The sequence below is a fragment of the Ornithorhynchus anatinus genome, chromosome 1 (genome assembly GCF_004115215.2).
Source record: "Ornithorhynchus anatinus isolate Pmale09 chromosome 1, mOrnAna1.pri.v4, whole genome shotgun sequence".
Classification (NCBI taxonomy): Eukaryota; Metazoa; Chordata; class Mammalia; order Monotremata; family Ornithorhynchidae; genus Ornithorhynchus; species Ornithorhynchus anatinus.
In genome coordinates this window covers 1,378,351-1,401,628 of record NC_041728.1, presented here as the reverse complement: position 1 = coordinate 1,401,628, position 23,278 = coordinate 1,378,351, and the positions used below count along the sequence as shown (strand labels likewise).

General features: G+C 56.1%; 1 protein-coding gene across 1 annotated transcript in view; it reads right to left on the bottom strand.

Moving 5' to 3' along the window:
* Window positions 1-23,278, bottom strand: part of CWC27 (CWC27 spliceosome associated cyclophilin) — a 152,424-nt gene that overhangs the window by 19,493 nt on the left and 109,653 nt on the right. The gene's annotated exons all lie outside the window — the stretch shown is intronic.

Sequence of the window (23,278 nt, the reverse complement as noted above, 5' to 3'; positions counted from 1 at the left end):
ACCGTCCCTCGGTCTCGCCCATCCCGCCGTCGACCCCCGGGCCGCGTCCTCCCGGAACGCCCTCCCTCCTCACCTCCGACGATCTAATTCTCTTCCCCTCTTCAAATCCCTATTTAAAGCTCACCTCCTCCAAGAGGCCTTCCCAGACTGAGCTCCCCCTTTTTCCCTCTGCTCCCTCTACCCCCCCCCTTCACCTCTCCGCAGCTAAACCCTCTTCTCCCTCCTTTCCCTCTCCTCCTCCCCCTCTCCCGTCCCACCCCCTCGGCACTGTACTCGTCCGCTCGACCGTCTGTATCTTCATCACCCTATTTATTTTGTTTAATGAGATGTCATCGCCCTCATTCTATTTATCTGCCATTGTTTTAATGAGATGTTCTTCCCCCTGACTCTATTTATTGCCATCGTTCTCGTCTGCCCGTCTCCCCCGATTAGACCGTGAGCCCGTCAAAGGGCAGGGACTGTTTCTATCTGATGCCGATTTGTTCATCCCAAGCGCTCAGTACAGTGCCCTGCACAGAGTAAGCGCTCAAGAAATACTGTTGAATGAATGAATGAACGCATATGGCCATAAAAATATGTACAGAAGCAGTCATTCAACTGGCAGGACTATACTATTACTAGCAGCAGGCAACTAGTTCTCCAAACAGCCAGAAATTCGGTGAGAATGGAAGCTTGATAGGGGGTGGTTCATTCCTAGAGATTTAAGGGCGCACGCCCTGACGATGAAGCCCACCCCTCGCCCCTCCCACGGTTGGCACAAGAGGGCCGAGGTTTGGAGCGAAACTGATCCTTGCCCCTCGTCACTTTAAGCATTCGACCAGTGGCATTTCCCAGCGTCTCCTAAGTGCAACGCGCTACACTACGCGCTTGAAAAAGTTCAAAAGAAGCACGAGACATCTTCCCCGCCCTGGAGGAGCTTGCAGTCTTCCTGGGGGGGATGAGACTACAATTATTTACAGACGGCAGAAGTGAAGCAAAGGCTCCCTCCAGACTGTAAGCTTGCTGCGGGCAGAATACGTAATAATAATAATAATAATAATGCTGGTATTTGTTAAGCGCTTACTATGTGCACAGCATTGTTCTAAGCGCTGGGGGAGATACAGGGCAATCAGGTTGTCCCCCGTGAGGCTCACAGCCTTAATCCCCATTTTCCAGATGAGGTCACTGAGGCACAGAGAAGTGAAGCGACTCACGGTCACACAGCTGCCAAGTGGCAGAGCCGGGACTGGAACCCACGACCTCTGACTCCCAAGCCCGGGCCCTTTCCACTGAGCCACGCTGCTTCCCTGTCTTTCAACTCTGTTGTACTGTGCTCTTCCGAGCTCTGCACATATTAAGTGAGTCAGTCGATGTACGGAGCACTCAGTGTGGGCAGAACGCTGTACGGAGTACTTGGGAGAGTACGCTATAAGAATATAACAGACACATTCCCTGCCCACTGAAGAGGGGAGACACACATTAATATAAACGAATAAATTACCGATAGGTACACAGAGGCCGTGGGGCCGGGAGGGGGGGGATAAATAAAGCGAGCAAGTCAGGGTGACACAGAAGGGAGTGGGAGAAGGGGAAAGGAGGGCGCAGTCAGGGAAGGCCTCTTGGAGGAGGTGGGCCTTCGATAAGGCTTTGCGGGCGGGGAGAGTCATTGTCTGTCAGATACGAGGAGGGAGGGCCTTCCAGGCCAGAGGCAGGACGAGGGCAAGAGGCCGGCGGCGAGAGAGATGAGATGGAGGTAACAGAGGAGATCGAGGTCTCCCTGGAACAGAGGCGTCCGGAATCCTCTCCCCGAGGCCCCCGCTCCGCAATTACGATGGTAACAGGGAATCCACATGAGGCTGCTCCAGAAAGCTCATTCATTCATTCAATAGTATTTACTGAGCGCTTACTACGTGCGGAGCACTGTACTAAGCACTTGGAGGGTACAATTCGGCAACAGATAGAGACCATCTCTGCCCAGTGACGGGCTCACAGTCTAATCGGGGGAGACAGACGGACAAAAACGAGACAACATAATGACGATAAACAGAATCAAGAAGATGTACACCTCGTTAACAAAATAAATAGGGTAATAAGAATATCCACAAATGCTGACAAGGAAATCTCCAATTTCCTCCACTGAAAGCTATTTCCCTCACCTCCGCACTACCTGGGCATCTTACCCTTCCTCAGCTTTCTCCTCAACAGCGACCACGAGATAATAATGATAACGCTGGCATTTGTTAAGGGCTTACTATGTGCAGAGCACTGTTCTAAGCGCTGGGGTAGATACAGGGTCATCAGATCGTCTCACGTGAGGCTCACAGTCTTAATCCCCATTTTCCGGATGAGGCAACTGAGGCACAGAGAAGCGAAGTGACTTGCCCACAGTCAACCAGCGGACAGGCGGCAGAGCCGGAATTCCAACCCATGACTTCTGACTCCCAAGGCCGGGCTCCTCCCGCTGAGCCACGCTGCTTCTCTTGACGTGATGGCATCGTGTGGAGAGCTGTTCTCCCCACTCCCGGGGAGCCCTTCCCCGGTCGTGGGCGGGGAGGAACCCACCCGACCCACCTCCCGTGACTCCAGAGCCATCGCGGTCCCCCCGCAGGACCCCGCTCCGCCCGCGCCGCTCTGGACGGGGGCCGAGGTTCTGCCAAACGCTTCCGGCTGCCACAACGCCCATCCCCTCTGCCGTTGCCCTTGTGCTGCCTCCCCTTTTCCTTGCTGACACCCGCTCTCGTCGGGCACCCTGACGCCGTCGCTCACCCTGCCTGGGAACCCGGCCACGGAAGGTGGGAGGAGGGGAGGAAGGGGAAGGAAGACGGAGGGGAAGAAGACGGAGAGAAGAGGAAGAAAGAAGAGAGAAGAGGGATCGCCTCGCCCCGGCTGCCTCAGGGATCCACCGAGGCTGGGGTTGGAGGTCAGCGGTCCAGAGCCGCTGCAGCGCGGGCACCTGCGGGGCGCGAAAAGTGCTGCCTCTTTCAAACCTGGGGTGGGAGTGTGTCATCGACTACTTCCAGCAGCCTCAAGCCATGGTCGGATCTGTCTGAAAAATGACCCAGCGAAGCGATTCTTGGGCAGCCCGAGTGAGAACATTTTGCCTTCCCCTTTCCTCTCTGTCCTCCTGACTTTCCCTCTTCTCTTCTCCTCTTTCTCCGGGCTTTCCCTCCCTGCTCCTCCAAGTTCGACCTCTCAAAATTCCAACTCCACGACACTCCACCCCCAATGAACAAGTTTCCTTCTTGAAGCAAATGCCAACCCCAAAGATCCAAAATTCTACTTACCCTCCTCCCCTCTGAAGACGCCGTTACTGATTGAAAAATGCAGTCCGTGGCTGGAATTTTCACGGCACGGAAATTCAGCCCATTACCGTAAAAAGGGGATCGCCCGATCCTGGGTCAGCCCAGAGCCCCGTAATCCAAACCAAAACTAGTTTGGATTCCAAGAAAAGTCTGGGAGATTGGAAGGGATTGGATGCGTGCCTGCGCGAGATAGTCAAGCTCAATTACTTTTAATCATCTGAACTTTCATTATCTGAATTAGCCCCGATCCCAATTATTTATTCCACCACCTGGGCCCCGCTCGGGTGGGGAAGCGCCTTTTTAGCGCTAACGACTGGACAGTGTTGAGCTTCGAACAATTCAACCTGATTAGAAATAGTGCAAGCTAAATGATCGCAGGAGAAAGGCCGCTATCCGAACAAACTGGGACGGAGGCAAGTTCTAAAAACCAAAACATTCATCAGACCTCGTGCAAGGCCATTAACGGGTGAGAGCGAAAGACCACTCAGCCCGAGATGCTGTCTCTCCCAAGACGCTGGGGAGTATCGGATGCTGGTTACCTTTGTGGGCTCCGGCCCACCCGGCTAGGGATGGGCCATCCCTCCCAGTTCTTTCAGTCAGCCAAACTAATTCCTCCCCGCTACTTGGGAATTGGTCATTAATAATGGTGGTATTTGTTAAGCGCTTACTATGTGCAGAGCACTGTTCTAAGCGCTGGGGGATACAAGGTGATCAGGGGGTCCCACGTGGGGCTCGCAATTCTAATCCCCATTTTACAGATGAGGTAACAGAGGCACAGAGAAGTAAAGTGACTGGCCCAAAGTCACACAGCTGCCAAGTGGCAGAGCCGGGATTAGAACCCACGACCTCTGACTCCCAAGCCCGGGCTCTTTCCACTGAGCCACGCTGCTTCTCACTGAGTAATAAGGCTGGATAAACAACTTTCCTTATTCCTCCCCAGGGTCCAACTCACTCCTCGCCGAGGAGGGGATGGGGACAGTCAGAAGTAAGGGACAGCGGGGGAGGTGGCGTCAGGGGGAATGTCTGGACTCGCTATAGGGTGTTCCATGAGTGGGAATCCCAAAAGATAGGCTGACACGGTGGGGGCGAGGGCGGGGGCGAGACCACAGTCGTCATCAAATTGCCCGACTGCCAGGCCGTGGCGCTTCGGCAGGACTTTGGCAACACACCGTGGTCGCTGCGGTCCTAATAATAATAATAATGTTGGTATTTGTTAAGCGCTTACTATGTGCCGAGCACTGTTCTAAGCGCTGGGGGAGATACAGGGTAATCAGGTTGTCCCACGTGAGGCTCACAATCTTAATCCCCATTTTACAGATGAGGGAACTGAGGCACAGAGAAGTGAAGTGACTCGCCCACGGTCACACAGCTGACAAGTGGCAGAGCTGGGAGTTGAACTCATGACCTCTGACTCCAAAGCCCAGGCTCTTTCCACTGAGCCACGCTGCTTCCCCAAGTCAGTCCCGCTCGTCAGAAACCTCTGTGTGCGCCCCAGAATAATAAAAATAATGACGGTATTTGTTAAGTGCTTACTGTAATAATAATGTTGGTGTTTGTTAAGCGCTTACTATGTGCAGAGCACTGTTCTAAGCGCTGGGTAGATACAGGGTCATCAGGTTGTCCCACGTGGGGATCACAGTCTTCATCCCCATTTTACAGATGAGGTCACGGAGGCCCAGAGAAGTGAAGTGACTTGCCCACAGTCACACAGCTGACAAGGGGCAGAGCTGGGATGATAACGTTGGTATTTGTTAAGCGCTGACTATGTGCAGAGCACTGTTCTAAGCGCTGGGTAGATACAGGGTCATCAGGTTGTCCCACGTGAGGCTCACAGTTCCCTCCCCATTTTACAGATGAGGGAACTGAGGCCCAGAGAAGTGAAGTGACTTGCCCACAGTCACCCGGCTGACAAGTGGCAGAGGCGGGATTATAGTACAATTATTATCATCATCATTATTATCATTACAATTATTATTATCATTCCCAGCGGGCGGTCAGCGGAGGGACGGACGGGTCACGGGGAGATGGTACGGCCCCGTCGCCCTTCCTCGTTTTGCCGCATCTCCGTCTCCCTGGACAACGGGGCTGTGGAAGTCCAGGGGAAGGGAGAGGTAAGCTCTGGTTTCTGCCCACGAGGCCCCCACCGCTGCCGGACCCGTCGGACTGCCGGGGAGGTGGAGGGCGGCACGGCCCAAGGACCCACGGAATTCATCCCGTGTTCCACAGCGGGGGTTCGGGAGCCGACGGAGACACCGGAGAGCCGAGCGGCTCGCGTCCGTGTCCCGCTCCTACCCTCTGTCGGCCTCCGTCTTCCACTCCAAGCCTCCTCTGACCTCCCTCCGCCTGCTCCCCTTCCAAAATCTCCCCTCCTCTCTGTGCCAGCCTGAGCCCAAACCCGGGTGTGTCCATTTCAGGATGCCCAAACTTGCGTCTCGAGTAGGTTCGAAGGAATCCGTCAATCTGTGAGCCACACCCGTGCAAGAGGAACATTTTCTCGCGAGCATATATACGTGTATAATCTATTATGCGCTTTCACTGTTTTTTTTCCAAGAGGAGAGAAGATGCAGCCAAGAAGAAAACCTTGCCGGAACAAAATTCAACTTTGGTGAAACAATAGGGCTGGATAACATTCACTTGAGATGGAAAAAGATTTTGGAATGGCAGATAATTGAAAAATAACTTTGCGCAGAGTGGAAAATCACTCATAAAGAGTTGATATTCCCCAAAATGGCCAGAAAGGGGATGCCGGTCGGGGTCTGAGGAAGTCCTCCTCACAGAGCCTCCAAAAATACACTGCTCCCGAGGCAGGTCTGTCGGGGGCGGGACCCGCCGGTTTTGAGCGGGTGAGACGTCAGGCCTCGGTTGGCTCGGGGGGAAGGCGAGCTGTCGCCCCGGGCGGCGACGACGGTGGGGTTGCCCGTCGGCAACGACGCACAGGTCTCGCTCCGAGCCTTCGGGACAGAGAACTGACAGGAAGGACTGATGTCAAGCGATGCCAAGCTCATTCACTCGATCGTATTCATTCACTCATTCAATCGTATTTCTTGAGCGCTCACCGTGTGCAGGACACTGGACTGAGCAATTGGAAAGTATAATTCGGCAACAGATAGAGACGGTCCCTACCCAACAACGGGCTCACAGTCCAGAGCACACAGTAAGCACTCCGTGAATACCAACGATCGACTCGGCCGAAGGACATTTTAGCCTCCCGTTTCCCAGCACTTTCAGAAGACACCGCTTAATGGCTCATAAAAAAACGAAACCTATTCCTCCGCACGTTCCGCAACGAGGGAAGAAGTGTGGCTAGCGAATCGAGCACGGGCCTGGGAATCAGAAGGATCTGGGTTCTAATCCTGGCTCCACCACTTGTCTGCTGTGTGACCTCGGACAAGTCACTGTGCCTCGGCTACCTCATCTGCAAAATGGGATTAATAATAATGATAAGGTTGGCGTGTGTTAAGCGCTTACTATGTGCCGAGCACTGTTCTAAGCGCCGGGGGAGATACGAGGTAATCAGGTTGTCCCACGGGGGGCTCACAGTCTTCATCCCCATTTTACGGATGAGGGAACTGAGGTCCAGGTCACACAGCCGACAGGCGGCGGAGCGGGGATTAGACCCCATGACCTCTGGCTCCCAAGCCCGGGCTCTTTCCACTGAGCCACGCTGCAGACTGTGAGCCCCACGAGGGGCCCGAACCGTGACCAAAAAGCATTAGCTTGTATCTACCCCAGTGCTTAGAAAAGTGCCTAGCACACAAGTAAGCGCTTAACAAATACCGTAAAAGACAAAAGTTTGATACCCACGAAGAGATGTTCCTTGGTGCCAAAGTCCAACTTGGAGTGGGGTCTGGGAAATCGTCTCATTCCAGGACATGGACTCCCCAGGTCCAGGCAGGTGTTAGTTGAAGGGTTTGTTCCCCTTACACACGTGGTCACTCACCCCTCCTCCAGACCCACAGCTCTTAGGTACACATCCGTCTGTAATTTATTTTAACGTCTGTCTCCCCATCTAGTCTGGAAGCTCTTTGTGGACGGGGATCGTGTGCTCTGTGACTGTGGGCAAGTCACTTCACTTCTCTGTGCCTCAGTTCCCTCATCTGTAAAATGGGGATGAAGACCGTGAGCCCCACGTGGGACAACCTGATGACCCCCGTACCTCCCCCGGCGCTTTGAACGGTGCTCTGCACATAGTAAACGCTTAACAAATACCAACATTATTATTATTATTACTACCAATGCTACCGTGTTGAACTCAGCCAAGCGAGAACTTAGGGCTCGGCACACAGCAATCGCGCCATAAATGCCGCTGATTAATTGCTTTCACTTCCACTGGATTGCGCTCACCCCTTCCGCGTGCAAAATGCAACTTGAGCCTCTATTAGGAGGTCAACGTCAACGGCGCAAGCGAGGAGTTTGACATTTTTCATCAGTGTTTCACAAACGGTTCACTCGTATTCTCATCTGTAGCTAGGCAAGCACTGGGCAGAAACGTTTCTGGCAAAATTGCAATGACACCGTCTTCATCCTGGCCTCTTAAAGCGCGCAGACTCACGGCACAAGGTAATTATAATGGTGACAAACATGAGAAAAGGAGGAATTTGCAAGTTTCATTTGTGGTTCAGCCCTCTGGAGAAATCAGTCTGATCTCCACGGAGGCGGGAACCCACTGGAGGTCGGTGGGGCGGAGGAAAGGCTATCGAGTTTTATCTTTAGGAAGGAGGTGAGATTTGGGCCTTAGAATAATACCTATTCTGTGACACGTTTCTGAGAGTTCTTTGGGAGAGCAAGCTGCCCGAATTGATCGACCCGGTCAGAAGAGTCAATCTGTGACCGATCGTCACCTGGGATCCTACCACTCCCGTCCGAACGTCCAGTTGGAAACCGAGCAGAGAGTGGTTAACTGTTACCGCGGTTTCCGCAGGACCCCGGGCAGCCACGGCACCGTCGCTCATACGGCTCATTACGGCGGCTCTGCTCCAGACTCAATTCTCTGGGGAGATTCTGCACACTGAGGACTTTGTTTTTCCACGGAAGATCGTTAAAAAAATTCGGTTCCGATTTGATTTTCTCCCCCCCCCCCCCCCACCCCGACGGAAGGAGATGTGTGGAAAAACGCAACCGTCTCCCAAGGAGAGCCGTCGAGAGGAAGTGTTGAGATCGGGAGCCAGGGAAGTCGCACGGAATCTTTTTAGGGTAGCCTCGCTAATCTCCCCATTTCCATAACACACGGTCCTACCGGAGGAACACGGAGCAAGGCTGGCTCGTGCTGATTTTATCTTGTGATAATTTTCTCACAAACAGCTGTAAAATAAAACCAGATGTTCCCCAGAGCTCTGGTGAAGAGCAGCGTGATGCTACTTTATGTCTGCGTCTCCATATGTAGGATGAGTTAAATTGACGCAACGCCAGCTAATTAACATTCCACACACTACCGGACCGTCCAGCCACGCAGCGAAACGAACGTCCGAATCTCTGTCAACGGGGCGAGATGGAAAGCCGGTTCGGCCGGAACGCCACCTCTCGCACGAGCGCCGAGGAGGAGGAAAGGTTTCTGAGTTTAAACCCCTCCGAGGGGCAAACGCTGGGGCCGGCCAACAGAAAACTAAAACCTTCCGTTCTTACAGAGACGTCGCCCTAGCCGGAGAAATAGCCGACCATCTTTGGAGCCCGTGAAATTCCCTCTCAGACAAACCCAGCCGCTCCCCGGCAAAGCCACTCCGTTTCGGTACGAGAAATCACTGAGGAATGAGGAGGGTCCCCGCTCCCCCCACCTTCCCGCTGGGCCGGCGAACGGACTAGGATGGAAAGCCGGCTCTTGTCTCCGGGACCGGGATCACGGCCTGTAAGGGGAGAGGACCGGAAGTCCGATAAAGCAGGCGACGCTGCCATTTCCCAGAGGGGAGCCTTCCGGGCTGCGGTCAAAAGGGAAGGCAGGGCAGGTGGGAGCGGAGGTCCGGGCTGAGTACCTGAGGGCGGGGATCTCGCCTGCCATCTCTACTGGATATTCTCCCAGCCGCTCAGGAGAGCGCCCCGTACCTCAGGAGGTGCTCAGTACCTCCGCGATTATTTGACTGACTCACGGTCCGTCAACTTCCCGTGCAGGGGGGCAGGCACGCCTTCTCTGGAGGAGGGAGCAGCGGTCTCGCCATCTGCGGGGAGCACCAGGAGCGACGGTTTGTGGTCTCCGGGGAGCTCTGCCACCTGGTTGGGGAGGGGAGGGAGGGAGAACACGAGATGGAAGGGAGGGGGCGGGGGGGGGGGGGTCTCTGTTTCTCACGCTTTCGCTCGTGGCCAACGGGAACGAGCAGACAGCTTGGAAGCAGCTGTGGGGCCCATTCCGCTTGCCTTTCATTACGCACATCTGGGCGCCGGGAATCTCGGCCTGCCCCCGGGTCCACGTGGGCCGCGCACAGACACGGCACGGTTCAAACGCTCCTGCCTCGGGCGAAACTCTCCCGGCAAAACACGTTGGAATCTGCCCCGAACCGCCTGCTTCCCAATTAGGGGTATCTCGGCGGGGGGGCCGTCCCGATTTACCGGGTGGGGGGTCTAACGGCCAACGGCTCTCGCGAGTCGCTTCTCCGGGCCTTCGGTTTGGGATCTGTCCCGCTTTTCAGGGGAGAGCCCGCTGCGAAGTGTCTCATGAATAAAACTCGTCTGGAAGAACGGGATTAAAGAAACGACCACCAACGCACCACTGGATCCAACGGGAGAACTAGGAACTGAATTAAAAGTCGTTTAAAAACTGACGAGGCAGCCAATGATCTAATGACCTAAAAACGGGCGCAGAGTAGAGGGCGGTTCGGCGCGTATATGTACGTTAGCCGTAGAATTGGGTCTCCGAATCTCCTGCGCGGCTCTCAGGACGGTTTGTGGGATCGTCTGGAATCCTCCGGAAGCTCTGCTAGTATAGACACTGCCTAACGGCACACGCGTTTTATTAACTCAAGTTTCCTCCAGGTTCCTCGGTTCTCCGGGCAAGGGCTGGTGCAGTAATAGTACGGTACAGAGCGAGGGAGGAAAATTGCTTTCCTTCTCGCATCCATCCAGCGAGAAATAAGCGATTTGTTGTCTGGACTTTCCATCACGACTGGGCAGATTGTTTCAATTCTAAAGGAACACCGACTCTGAATTTCGAAATGCCTTTGAGTCCACGGGCCTGGAGGGACCCACGCTGCGAAATCACCACCCGCTTAAGAGTCCGTAATTTGGGTTATCAGTTTAATCGAGTATTCCCTCTAGACTGAAAGGTCTCAGTGGGCAGGGAAAGCGTCTACCGACTCTCTTTTACCGTCCCCTTGCCGGCGCTTAATCCAGCGCTCCGCCCGCAATAAGCGCGCGGTTAACACCACTGACGGAGAGGCCGACTGCGAGCTCGGGGCGGCGCTCGAGACCAACCAACGTGGAGTCTGACGCTCCAGCGGCCGACCTGGAGGGAGGGTTTGTAATTGGTCACGCCGTTCACGGAACCGGCTGGTGTTAAACCCTTTAAACTATTTCGTGAATAAAAAACCGTTTGAAAGGAAGATAAGAACCGGCCCACCCGGTCCGGCGGGAGAACGAGGGACTCCTGGCAGGGCCCGCCGCCTCCGGGTTTGCTCGAGGCAGTTGAGTTGGACCGTGAGCGCCGTGTGGGAAAGGGACCGTCTCGTCCGACTGCACTCTCTCTTCCCTCGGCTCTCAGAACACTATCTGGCATATAATAAGCACTTCAGAAGCACCACGGTGACCGTTATTATTATTATTGGTAACGGCAGTAGAATTAAGGCAACGAAAAATGATTCCACAGGCATCCAACGGCCAAACGAGCCCGGTCTACCCTGAACGAAAGCACCCCGAGCGGCTGAAGCGCAAAGCCCTGGGAAAAGGCTGGCGTCGGGCCAGCGTTCGGTTCCACGGTTCCCCTCCCAAGTAGCAGCCTGGATCCCCGCTGACCCCGGCTAAGACGCTTCTGCCCGTCACGCCATCGGGAACCCGCGGAGAAAACAAGGGCAGGGAGCGGCGTGAAGCAGCAGGGCCTAGTGGATAAAGCACGGGCCTGGGAGTCAGAAGGACCCGGGTTCTGATTCCGGCTCGGGCCCCTGTCTGCCGCGCGGCCCTGGCCAAGTCACTCGGGGAAGCAGCGCGGCTCAGTGGAAAGGGCCCGGGCTTCGGAGTCAGAGGTCATGAGTTCGACTCCCGGCTCTGCCGCTCGTCAGCCGTGTGACTGTGGGCGAGTCACTTGACTTCTCTGGGCCTCGGTTCCCTCATCTGTAAAATGGGGATTCACCGTGAGCCTCACGTGGGACGACCCGATGACCCTGTATCTCCCCCAGCGCTTAGAACGGTGCTCTGTACATAGTAAGCGCTTAACAAATACCAACATTATTATTATTACTACTTCATTTCTTGGGGCCTCAGCGACCTGATCTGGAAAACGGGGATTGGGACTGTGAGCCCCGCGTGAGACCAGGAATGTGTCCACCCCGACTGGCTTGTACCTAGCCCAGCGCTCCGTACGGTGCCGGACACAGATTAAGCGCTTAACAAATATCCTTAAATGGAAAAAAAAAAAAAAAAAGGCAAAAAGCATGAGAGATGGGAGGGATCTAAGTCTTGTCTGAAGGAAAGAAGGCAGGGGGAGGGGTAGTTAACCGCCGCCCCCAAGGCGACGAAGGGGGAGCGAGTGCGATGACCGGCTCCACGGCCATGAAAGAGATGAGCTGTCTCTCCCCGACAGAATGGCGGAAATACAGATTTCCCGACGCGGGGCTTCCGATAAAGGCTGCCTATTCAGCCCCGCCGTTAATTCGACCGTAACGGGTGGCCCCCGAAGAGGAGGAGACACAGGAGGGGGTCACCGACTCTCCCCTGGGTGCGTCTTCACACCGGGCACGAGCGGAGAGCCCGGGTGTCCGATCACCAACCAGAAGTCGGTGCCGTTTGGGCGCCCGGCCCGGTGCGCGTCTCCATTTCAACTGCCTTGAGTGGAGCGGGCCGGGCCCCGGACAAAGCCAGCCGGATATGGGCTGGACGTGGGGTGAGCGACTGTGTGGCCCGGTGGAAAGAGTCCAGGCCTGGGAGTCAGAGGGTCTGGATTCTAATCCCAGCTCCTCCTCCCGCCTGCTGTGTGACCTTGGCCGAGTCCCTTCCCTTCCCTTAGTTTCCTCACCTGTAGAAATGAGGATTAGAGGTCTGTTCTCCCTCCTCCTTAAACTGTGAAGCCCAGGTCAGGCGGGGACTGTATCTGACCTGCTCGTATTGCATCTATTCATTTATTCATTCATTCGACAGTATTTACTGAGCGCCTGCTATGCGCAGAGCACCGTACTGAGCGCTTGGAATGGACAGGTCGGTAACAGATCGAGACGGTCCCCGCCCTCTGACGGGCGCCCGGTCTAATCGGGGGAGACGGACGGACAGAAACGATAGCAATAAATAGAATCAAGCATCTACATTGTCAGCAGTGTGGCTCGGTGGAAAGAGGGAGTCAGAGGTCAGGGGTTCGAATCCCGGCTCTGCCGCTCGTCAGCTGCGTGACCGTGGACAAGTCACTTCACTTCCTCTGGGCCTCGGTTCCCTCATCTGCAAAATGGGGATTAAGACGGTGAGCCTCACGTGGGGACAACCCGATTCCCCCGTACCTCCCCCGGCGCTTAGGACAGTGCTCGGCACATAGGAAGCGCTTAAACACCTACGTTCCTATTATCATTACACCGCTTCGGCGAGCGCCGCGATTATTTCCGTTTCTCGGCTGATTGCCGGACGCCCTCAACCCTTGTACGTCCGCGGCCGGGTCTGCACCGTGCACACGATGGGTTGGCAAGGACCCGGCGGGCTTCCGCGTGCCACCGGGCTCTGCCCCCGCCGAAGGGCAGCCCAAGACGGTTTCCCTAGATGCCGGGCTGGCCGGGCCGGGGCTGGGCTTGCGCCCGGAGCCGCTTCGAGCCGGGAGCCGCTCGCGGCGACATTTGAGGGCTAGAGACTGGCGGGCAACACCCTGCCGACCCCGTGGCACATTCACGGCTTGGGGCCGTGACTCGGTGGAAAGAGCCCGGGCTCGGGAGTCGGAGATCACGGGTTCTAATCCCGGCTCCGCCGCTTGTCAGCTGGGTGACCGTGGGCGAGTCACTTCACTTCTCCGTGCCACAGTTACCTCATCTGGAAAACGGGGATGACGACCGGGAGCCTCCCGTGGGACAACCTGATGACCTCGCATCTCCCCCAGCGCTTAGAACGGTGCTCTGCACATAGTAAGCGCTTAACAGATACCGACGTTATTATTGTTATTTCTCAGCGGTCCCGGGAGGTGGGAAAGAAGTCACCGCTCGCCGGGGCCAGAATTCATTCAATAGTATTTACTGAGCGCTTACTATGTGCAGAGCACTGTACTAAGCGCTTGGAATGGACTAACAGAATGGGCTCGGGCGGCCGCGGGTCTCCAGACGGGCGATGGCTCCGCCGGAGCGGCGGCGGTACGGCCATCGAGGGGGCGGTTGGGTTCCGGGTGATTTCAGCCGCTGCCCACGCCAGAGGAGTCAGCCAGGGATTAACCGGATTAATGCTAGGAGATGAAAAGCTTACTGCCGGGCAAAACCCGAATCCTGGGGGCCGCGGGCCGACGGTAGGTAGACGGCAGAAGAAGAGAGCCGAATCGGGCGAGCGTTGCCTGCTCCTCCCTTCTCTCTCTCCACCGCCCACCCCGCACGCTCCGCCCCTCCGCCGCCCGCCTCCTCGCCGTCACCCCGTTCTCGCCCGTCCCGCCGTCGACCCCCGGGCCGCGTCCTCCCGCCGTCCCGCGACGCCCTCCCTCCTCACCTCCGCCCAACTCACTCTCTTCCCCTCTTCAAAACCCTACTTAGAGCTCACCTCCTCCGAGAGGCCTTCCCAGACTGAGCTCCCCTTTTCCCTCTGCTCCCTCTCTACCCCCCCCCCCTTCACCTCCTCTCAGCTCAGCCCCCTCTTCCCCCCCTTCCCCCCTGCTCCTCCCCCCCCCCTTCCCCTCAGCACTGTGCTCGTCTGCTCACTTGTATATATTTTTTATTACCCCATTTATTTTGTCAATGAGATGTCCGTCCCCTCGATTCTATTGACTGCTATTGTTTTCGTCCGTCTCCCCCGATGAGACCGTAAGCCGGTCAGTGGGCCGGGACCGTCTCTATCTGTTGCCGACGTGTCCATTCCAAGCGCTTGGTCCAGTGCTCTGCACATAGTAAGCGCTCGAGAAATACTATTGAGTCGATGGACGAATGAATGGTCCCGGGGTGGATACGAGGGGCTCACTCCCTACCCCGGTGTGACTCGGTTGGCGATTCTCCGCGGACCTTTCCCCAGACGGAACGATACGGGCTCCCTCTCCTGGCCACATCCGCCTTCGGGCTCCGTCGTAACCGAGAGCTCGGCCGGTCGGGGAACGAAAAGGGGCGGAGGAAGGCGCGGGATCACCTCCGTCCGCCAAATATCGAGGCGTCCAACCGGTACCCCCGCTGCCAGCTTTCTACCCCGGATACAAGGGCTCGGTGGAACGAGGCCGGGCTTGGGAGGCAGAGGTCACGGGTTCTCATCCCGGCTCCGCCGCCTGTCAGCTGGGTGACCCCGGGTAAGTCGCCTCACTTCCGGGGAAGCAGCGTGGCTCAGCGGAAAGGGCCCGGGCTTCGCAGTCGGAGGTCGTGAGTTCCACCCCCGGCTCTGCCGCTCGTCAGCTGTGGGACCGTGGCCGAGTCGCTTCACTTCTCTGTGCCTCGGTTCCCTCGTCCGGAAAGTGGGGATTAACCGTGAGCCTCACGTGGGACGACCCGATGACCCCGTATCTCCCCCGGCGCTCAGAACGGTGCTCGGCGCACAGTAAGCGCTTAACAAACACCGACGTTATTATTATTGTTCTCGGGGGCCTCGGTGACCTCATCTGGAAACTGGGGATGAAGACCGTCAGCCCTACGCGGGACCACCCGATGACCTTGTATCTACCCCCAGCGCTTAGAAGAGGGCTTGGCACGTAGTAAGCGCTTAACAAATGCCCCGTTATTAAGCCATCCCCGGCGCTCAGGCCTAGTTCATTCGATAGTATTTTTTGAGCGCTTACTATGTGCACAGCACTGTACTAAGCGCTTGGAATGGACAATTGTACAAGCGTAGGAGTCCTAATGTCCACCTGCAAACCGTTTCCCTTAGGTGTGAAGTCTCCGGTCAATCCACCCGGGGCGATCAATCAGTCAAGTACAGAGATACTGCACGCACACAAATATCCAGGGGCGAGAAATCTGACGGAAGAGGAAGGGACTATTCAGACTTAGGAATTCTCCCAGCACAGGACACGCTGTCCCTTTCTCATGCTCGTTGCGGGCAAGGGACGGGTCCGCCGACTCCGTTGCACCGAAACGCCCCCCCCAGTGCTCGGCACACAGGAAACGCTCAATGAATACCCCCGATCACGACGATGGGGGAAAAAGCGACCGTCCCCAACGGCCCGCCTATGTTTTTTCTGCGTCGCTGGCGTCGGCGCCGTCTGTGGGGTCCGAGGTCAAATGTGGACATTCCCTGCTCCTACGGTGTATTTACAGTAAGCAAACAGCACGTTCCCCTCAACGGCGGGACGGTTTGGAATATAAGCAACCTGGCGCGATTAACCACGACCGCAGGAACGGCTCCGCGGGACCTATTTCTCAATGGCAAATACTAGAAAACTCACTATGCTATTTATTGAGCGCTTACTGTGTGCGGCGTGTTGGACTAGGTGATGAAATGGTGGCTTGATATTAAGTTTGGCTTTGCGGTTCTTAATCGTCCTGCAGGAAGGGTGAACGAGTCGGAGGGAAGAATGAGCACGTTTTAAGAGAAAAGATAATCCGTAAAGATTATAACACGGTCACACAGAAATTGGATTCTCCCCCAAACCCAAACTGCAGCCCCATGGACTGTTGGCTCCTTGTGGGCCGTGACCGTGTTAACTAATTCTCTTGTACTGTACTTTCCCAAATATTTAGTATCCAATAAGTGTTTATTAAGTGCTTCCTGTGTGCGGAACTCTGCATCTTTCCTTGTATTTGTCTCGATTCGTATTTGTACGTCAATCTGTATTTGTACGTCAATTTGTATCGATGTCTCTCTCCCCCACTCTAGACCCTAAGCTTGTGTGGGCAGGGAATATGTCTACTCCTTGTTGTACCGTACCCTCTCAGGCGCTTAGTACAGCGCTCTGCACACAGTAGCGTGGCTCAGTGGAAAGAGCCCGGGCTTGGGAGTCAGAGGTCATGGGTTCGAATCCCGGCTCTGCCGCCTGGCAGCTGTGGGACCGTGGGCGAGTCACTTCACTTCTCTGCGGCTCAGTGACCTCATCTGGTAAATGGGGATGAAGCCTGGGAGCCCCACGCGGGACTACCTGATGACCCCGTATCTCCCCGAGCGCTTAGGACGGTGCTCTGCCCGTAGTAAGCGCTTAACAAATACCAACAGTAGCCGCTCAGTAAATAGGAATGAATACATATCACTGAGTGATCGCTATTGGAGTGTTTTGAAATAATCCAGTAGAGGATCCAGGTGCTCCCCAAAAGTCAGATTTCTTGCTGCTGTGGTGCTCACTGGGACGACCATTTTGCCGGAGCCGTCGTTCGCCTCGATCCCCGAGACCGGGGCGGGCGGGGAGGAGGCTACCCCTGGCTTACCTTCTTAACTTAATTCCCTTAACTTCTCTGTGCCTCAGTTCCCTCATCTGTAAAATGGGGATGAAGACCGTGAGCCTCACGTGGGACAATCTGATGACCCTGTATCTCCCCCAGCGCTTAGAACGGTGCTCTGCACATAGTAAGCGCTTAACAAATACCAACATCATTATTGTTATCTGCCATTCCACCCTGCTGCTCAAACAGTCAGCGATGCCTTGGTCACCGGCCAAAGACCATGTGACTAACCAACATCCTAACTGGTGATGTTGAAAGGACTATCTATCGCTACTGTTCTTGTCCGTCCGTCGCCCCCGATGAGACCGTGAGCCCGTCAAAGGGCAGGGACCGTCTCTGTCTGTTACCGATTTGTCCATTCCAAGCGCTCGGCACAGTGCTCTGCACGTAGTAAGCGCTCAATAAATACTATTGAATGGATGAATGAAAGAGAAGCTAAATGATACGATCAACACCTTTGAGCACTTTCACTTCCCAGACATAAATTCAGGGGTGGCCTTTCCCAACTACCATAGTATCCTCTGTTAGGAGTGAAAATACCACTCATCAGTAATAATAATAATAACGTTGGTATTTGTTAAGGGCCTACTATGTGCAGAACACTGTTCTAAGCGCTGGGGTGGATACAGGGTCATCAGGTTGTCCCACGTGAGGGTCACGGTCTTCATCCCCATTTTACAGATGAGGGAACTGAGGCACAGAGAAGTGAAGTGACTTGCCCGGTAGCATTTACTGAGCACTGAACACGCGCTAGTCTCCTGAGAGACCGCACCAGGACGAAACATCATTGTCCTGAAGACCGAAAGCTCACGGGTCTACCAACTCTGTTTTACTGCAACCTCCGACGCAGCGTGGCTCAGTGGAAAGAGCACGGGCTTGGGAGTCAGAGGTCATGAGTTCGAATCCCGGCCCTGCCACCCGGCAGCTGTGGGACTGTGGGCGAGTCGCTTCACTTCTCTGGGCCTCAGTTCCCTCATCTGGAAAATGGGGATTAAGACTGTGAGCCTCATGTGGGACGACCTGATTGCCCTGTACCTACAGGGAACGGTGCTCTGCACGGAGTAAGCGCTTAACAAATACCAACATTATTATTTAGTACAGTGCTCTGCCCGTGGTAAGCACTCAATACATACCACGGATTGATAGGCTGTGGCTCAGTGACAAGAGCGTGGGCTTCGGAATCAGAGGCCATGGGTTCGACTCCCGGCTCCGCCACCTGTCAGCTGTGAGACTGTGGGCCGGTCACTTCCCTTCTCTGGGCCTCAGCTACTCTCACCTGTAAAATGGGGATTATCTGTGAGCCTCACGTGGGACAAACCGATTCCCCTGTATCTGCCCCAGCGCTCAGAACAGCGCGCTGCGCGTAGTAAGCGCTTAACCGATACCAACGTTATTCTAGATTAATCTACTATTAGGAAATGTCAGAAAACACAGCCCACCCGCTTTCCGATGAGTTTAGAATCCGTCCGGCAACGGAACAGAAGGCGTCGAGGACAGTGCCCGCGGGTGAGGTCTTTCAGTCGGTTGCGGGTGACAGAGCGGGGCTCTCCCTGAACGCTCATCTCTTTCAGCAAGGAAGGCATCTCAGAGGCGAGCTTTTAATGAGGAAAGGCAGGCTACGCGGGAGCCGTTATTAGAAGAGGGAGAGGTAGAAGGGGACTCCCGAAACCAGGAGAAAATCCGGCCAGGCTGCATCGCTGAAGCGGCAACAGGGGTCCTACTGGTCACGAAAGCGGTTGGCCAACCGGAGCTATCCAATTCCAGTCTATAAATCGAGGGAAGGGCATCCAACGTTGGTATTTGTTAAGCGCTCACTACGTGCCAAGCACCGTTCGAAGCGCCGAGGTAGACCCCAGTGTGATCGGGTTGTCCCCCGGGGGGCTCGCCGTCTTAATCCCCGTTTTACAGATGAGGTCGCTGAGGCACAGAGAACGATAATAATGATAGGGTTGGTACTTGTTAAGCGCTCACTACGTGCAGGGCACCGTTCTAAGCGCTGGGGGAGATCGGGTTGTCCCCCGGGGGGCTCGCCGGCTTAATCCCCGTTTCACAGATGAGGTCGCTGAGGCACAGAGAAGTGAAGCGACCCGCCCAAGGTCACAGACCCGACACGTGGCAGAGGCGGCATTAGAACCCGCGACCTCTGACTCCCCAGCCACGCTGGGTGGCTGACTGCCGAGCGCCGGCCCTCAGGAAACTTCAGGGAGCCGCTGCTATTCCCCAGGGATACTGTCCTGCTCAAACCTGGGGAGAGCGGTGCTAGCCCCAGGGCGCGGGAGCTGAGGAGCCCCACCCGTGGTTAACAATAACAATGTCGGTACCCGCTAAGCGCTCAGTATGTGCAGAGCACTGCTCGGAGCGCTGGGGTAGACTTACAGGGTGAGGCTCACGGTCTTCATCCCCATTTTACGGATGAGGGAACTGAGGCACAGAGAAGTGAAGTGAGTCGCCCACAGTTAGCTGACAAGTGGCAGGGCCGGGATTCGAACCCATGACCTCCGACTCCCAAGCCGGCGCTCTTTCCCCTGAGCCGCGCTGTTTCTGGGTCAGCCGACCCCCCCGAGATCGAATCCACGGCTGCAAACCCACGGAGGAGGGATGGGGCAAGTCACTTCACTGCTCTCTCCCTTGGTCTCCTCATCTGTAAAATGGAGATGATAACAACAGTGATAATAATGACAACATTTCAGCGCTTACTCTGTGCCAAGCACCGTTCTAGTGATGACAATAATGATGATAATAATAATGTCGGTATCTGTTAAGCGCTTACTATGTGCCGAGCACCGTTCGAAGCGCTAGGGGAGATAGACGTTAATCAGGTCGCCCCACGTGGGGCTCACCGTCTTAATCCCCATTTTCCAGATGAGGTAACGGAGGCACGGAGTAGTGAAGTGCCTTTCCCCAAGTCACACAGCTGGGAGGCGGCGGAGCCAGGATTAGAACCCACAGCCTCTGACTCCCGAGCCCGTGCCCACTGAGTCGTGCTCCTGTTTAAACCGCGAGCTCCGCCTGGGACTACGACAGCCCCGGTGATCTTGTAACCTACCCATTCAATTCAATAGCATTTATCGAGCGCTTACTATGTGCAGAGCACTGGACTAAGCGCTTGGGACGAACGAGTCGGCAACAGATAGAGACGGTCCCTGCCGTCTGACGGGCTCACGGTCTAATCGCTTAATACAGAGTTTGGTGCATAGTAAGCGCTTGACAGATACCGTGATGATGATTACTATTCAGCCGTTCATTCAATAGTACTTATCGAGCGCTTACCACGTACAGAGCACTGGACTAAGCGCTTGGAACGGACCAACGGGTTAACAGAGAGAGACGGGCCCTGCCCTTCGACGGGCTTACGGTCAGACGGGAAGCAGCGCGGCTCGGTGGAAAGAGCCCGGGCTTCGGAGCCAGGGGTCATGGGTTCGACTCCCGGCTCTGCCACCCGTCAGCTGTGGGACCGAGGGCGAGTCACTTCGCTTCCCTGAGCCTCAGTTACCTCATCTGTAAAATGGGGATTCACGGCGAGCCTCACGTGGGACGACCTGATGCCCCTGCATCTCCCCCAGCGCTTAGAACAGTGCTCTGCACATAGGAAGCGCTAAACGCATACCAACATCATTATTATTATTATTATTATTATTATTATTATTGATAATCCCCACCTCTGAACTCTTCCCCAGTGCAGAGTACACAGCTCCGTATAAGGAAGCACCCCCTGCCCACAAGGACCTCACAGTTCAGAGGGGCAGAGAGACATTAAAATAAATTGTCACTGGGCCCCAATCGTGGCGAGTTTTAAATGAACCAACGCCCGAAATGGAAAACGCTGGGTCAAGGACCGAAACCGGAGCCCCAGAAATTGAGGGGGTGGGAGGGAGAAAAGCTCGCAGAGGGGAAAACCGGCCCTCTAGGGTCCTCTCGGTCTCCTCGACCGCCGGGCTTCCCAGCCCCGGCCGTCCCGCGCCTAAACCCTCGGACCTCCGCCGGGTCGCCGGGGAGGCCGACTTCATCCTCAGCGGCAGAGGAAACGATGTCCGGCGGTGTGACTTCGCCGCCACACCAAGGATCCTCGCAAGCTGGGGCCCGGCGAGGAGAGAGGTGCCTTCCTTAACGGGAACAGCAAAATTCTAACCCCCCGGGTCACTTGCGGCCGACGTTACTCCAGCCTTGACATCACCCGGTAATCCCCTCGCCGGGAGACCCGCCTCGCTCTTCCCACACAACCGTCTGGCCCCAGAGGCCCAAGTTGTGCTTCTCCCCTTAGCGACGTGAGAAATCTCTCACCCTCTCGTTTTGGATTAGAGCACGATTACAGACACGTTCTCACCGATTAGTCTTTTTTCTTATCACTCGGGGGCCGGGACCCAGGCCGGTGGGGGGAATTCGACCCTCGGCTCCGGGGCCGCAGACTCCCTCTGCCCCCGTTTGCCCGGGAAGACGGGATTCCGTCAAGACGCGGGAACGGTACCCAGGGGCTCGGAGAGACGGGCAACGGGGGGGGGGGTCATCAGAAGGGAATCGCGCATACCTCTGTGCTTCCCGAGATGGAGGCAGGACACCTGTCCCCGCAGACGCTCCTCAGTCGACGGTGATTTACTGAGCGCTTATCATCGCTGGGCAGAGCACCGAGCTAAGCGTCTGGGAGAATACGACAGACCCCCGTGCGCAACGAGCAAAACGGTCTCAAGCCACTACGTCGGCGGTCCCTTCCTCCCGGAGTCCACCCTGACGATGATCATGTTGGTATCTGTCAAGCGTTTACCGCGTGCGGAGCATCCGTTCATTCGACAGTATTTATTGAGCGCTTCCTAGGTGCGGAGCACTGTGCTGAGCGCTTGGATCGGACAAATCGGTAACAGATAGAGACGGTCCCCGCCCTCTGACGGGCTCACGGTCCGATGGGGGGAGACGGCCGGCCGAGAACGAGGGCGATAAACCGAATCGAGAGCACCGTTCCAAGCGCTGGGAAGAGACACGGGGTAATCAGGTTGTCCCGCGTGAGGCTCACGGTCAATCCCCATTTTCCAGCTGAGGTCACCGAGGCACAGAGAAGTGACTTGCCCACAGTGACCCAGCCGACGAGCGGCGGGGCCGGGATTCGAAACCGTGACCCCTGACTCCCAAGCCCGGGCTCTTTCCACCGAGCCGCGCCGCTTGAGAGCCGGGGTCTGCGCAGAGGGCAGTTACTGGACGCTCGGTGTCTTCACCTTGTTGGCCAGGCAGCCGTGACATCCCCCGTCCAGTGGTCTGAGACCCCTGGGTTTTCCACCGGAGAAACCAGCCCCATTTTAGTAAAATCTTCGCGTCCTCGAGCCAAATCCCCAACCTCCTGCTCGCCTTTCCCTCACCGGCTACTTATCCGGCCTGTCCTCCGCCCGCCCGCCCCCATCCGCGCTCAGTCCACAGGACTTTCTCCCGGAGAAGCAGCGTGGCTCAGGGGAAAGAGCCCCGAGGTCGTGGGTTCTAATCTCCGCCCTGCCCCTTATCAGCTGTGCGACTTTGGGCAAGTCACTTCGCTGCTCTGTGCCTCAGTGACCTCGGCCGGAAAACGGGGATGAAGACTGTGAGCCCCAACGTGGGACCACCTGATCACCCTGTATCTTCCGGCACTCAGGACGGGGCTTGGCGTACAGTAAGCGCTCACCAGATGCCATCGCTATTATTACTAACAGCGCTCGGCACGTAGTACGCGCTTAACAGATACCACCGTCACCGTCCTCTCCGCAACCAGGCTTCCTTCCAGAAGCCCCTGCCTCCGCGATGCGACCGGACCCTCAAAATCACCCCCGACCCTTAAAAGGCTCCCACCCTCGCCTCAGGACCCTGATGGGCGTAGCCCCTCACACAGCAGTAACGATAATAATAGAGGAACGGCATTTAATATGCGTCAAGCACTGTTCTAAATTAATCAGGTGGGACGCGGTCCCCGTGGGCTCACGTTCTACGGAGGAGGAGGGACAACAGGAATCCCCGTTTGGACCGTGAGCCCGTTGTGGGCAGCGACCGTCCCTCTTCCTTTTACATTCCAAGCGCTCAGTCCAGTGCTCTGCACGCAGTGAGCGCTCGGTCGGTGCGACTGAATGAATGCAGACGGAGGCCCGGAGAAATGAAGTGACCCGTCCGAGGTCACACAGCAGACGAGCGGCGGAGCTGGGATCGGAGGTCAGGTCCGGCCTCATTCCGACGTGGCCACGTTACTTCCCCTCCCCACTTATCTGCAATCGTTTTAACGAGACGTTCATCCCCCTCGATTCTATTTACGGCCACCGTTCTCGTCCGTCCGTCTCCCCCGATCAGACCGTGGGCCCGTCAGAGGGCGGGGACCGTCTCTATCCGTTACCCGTT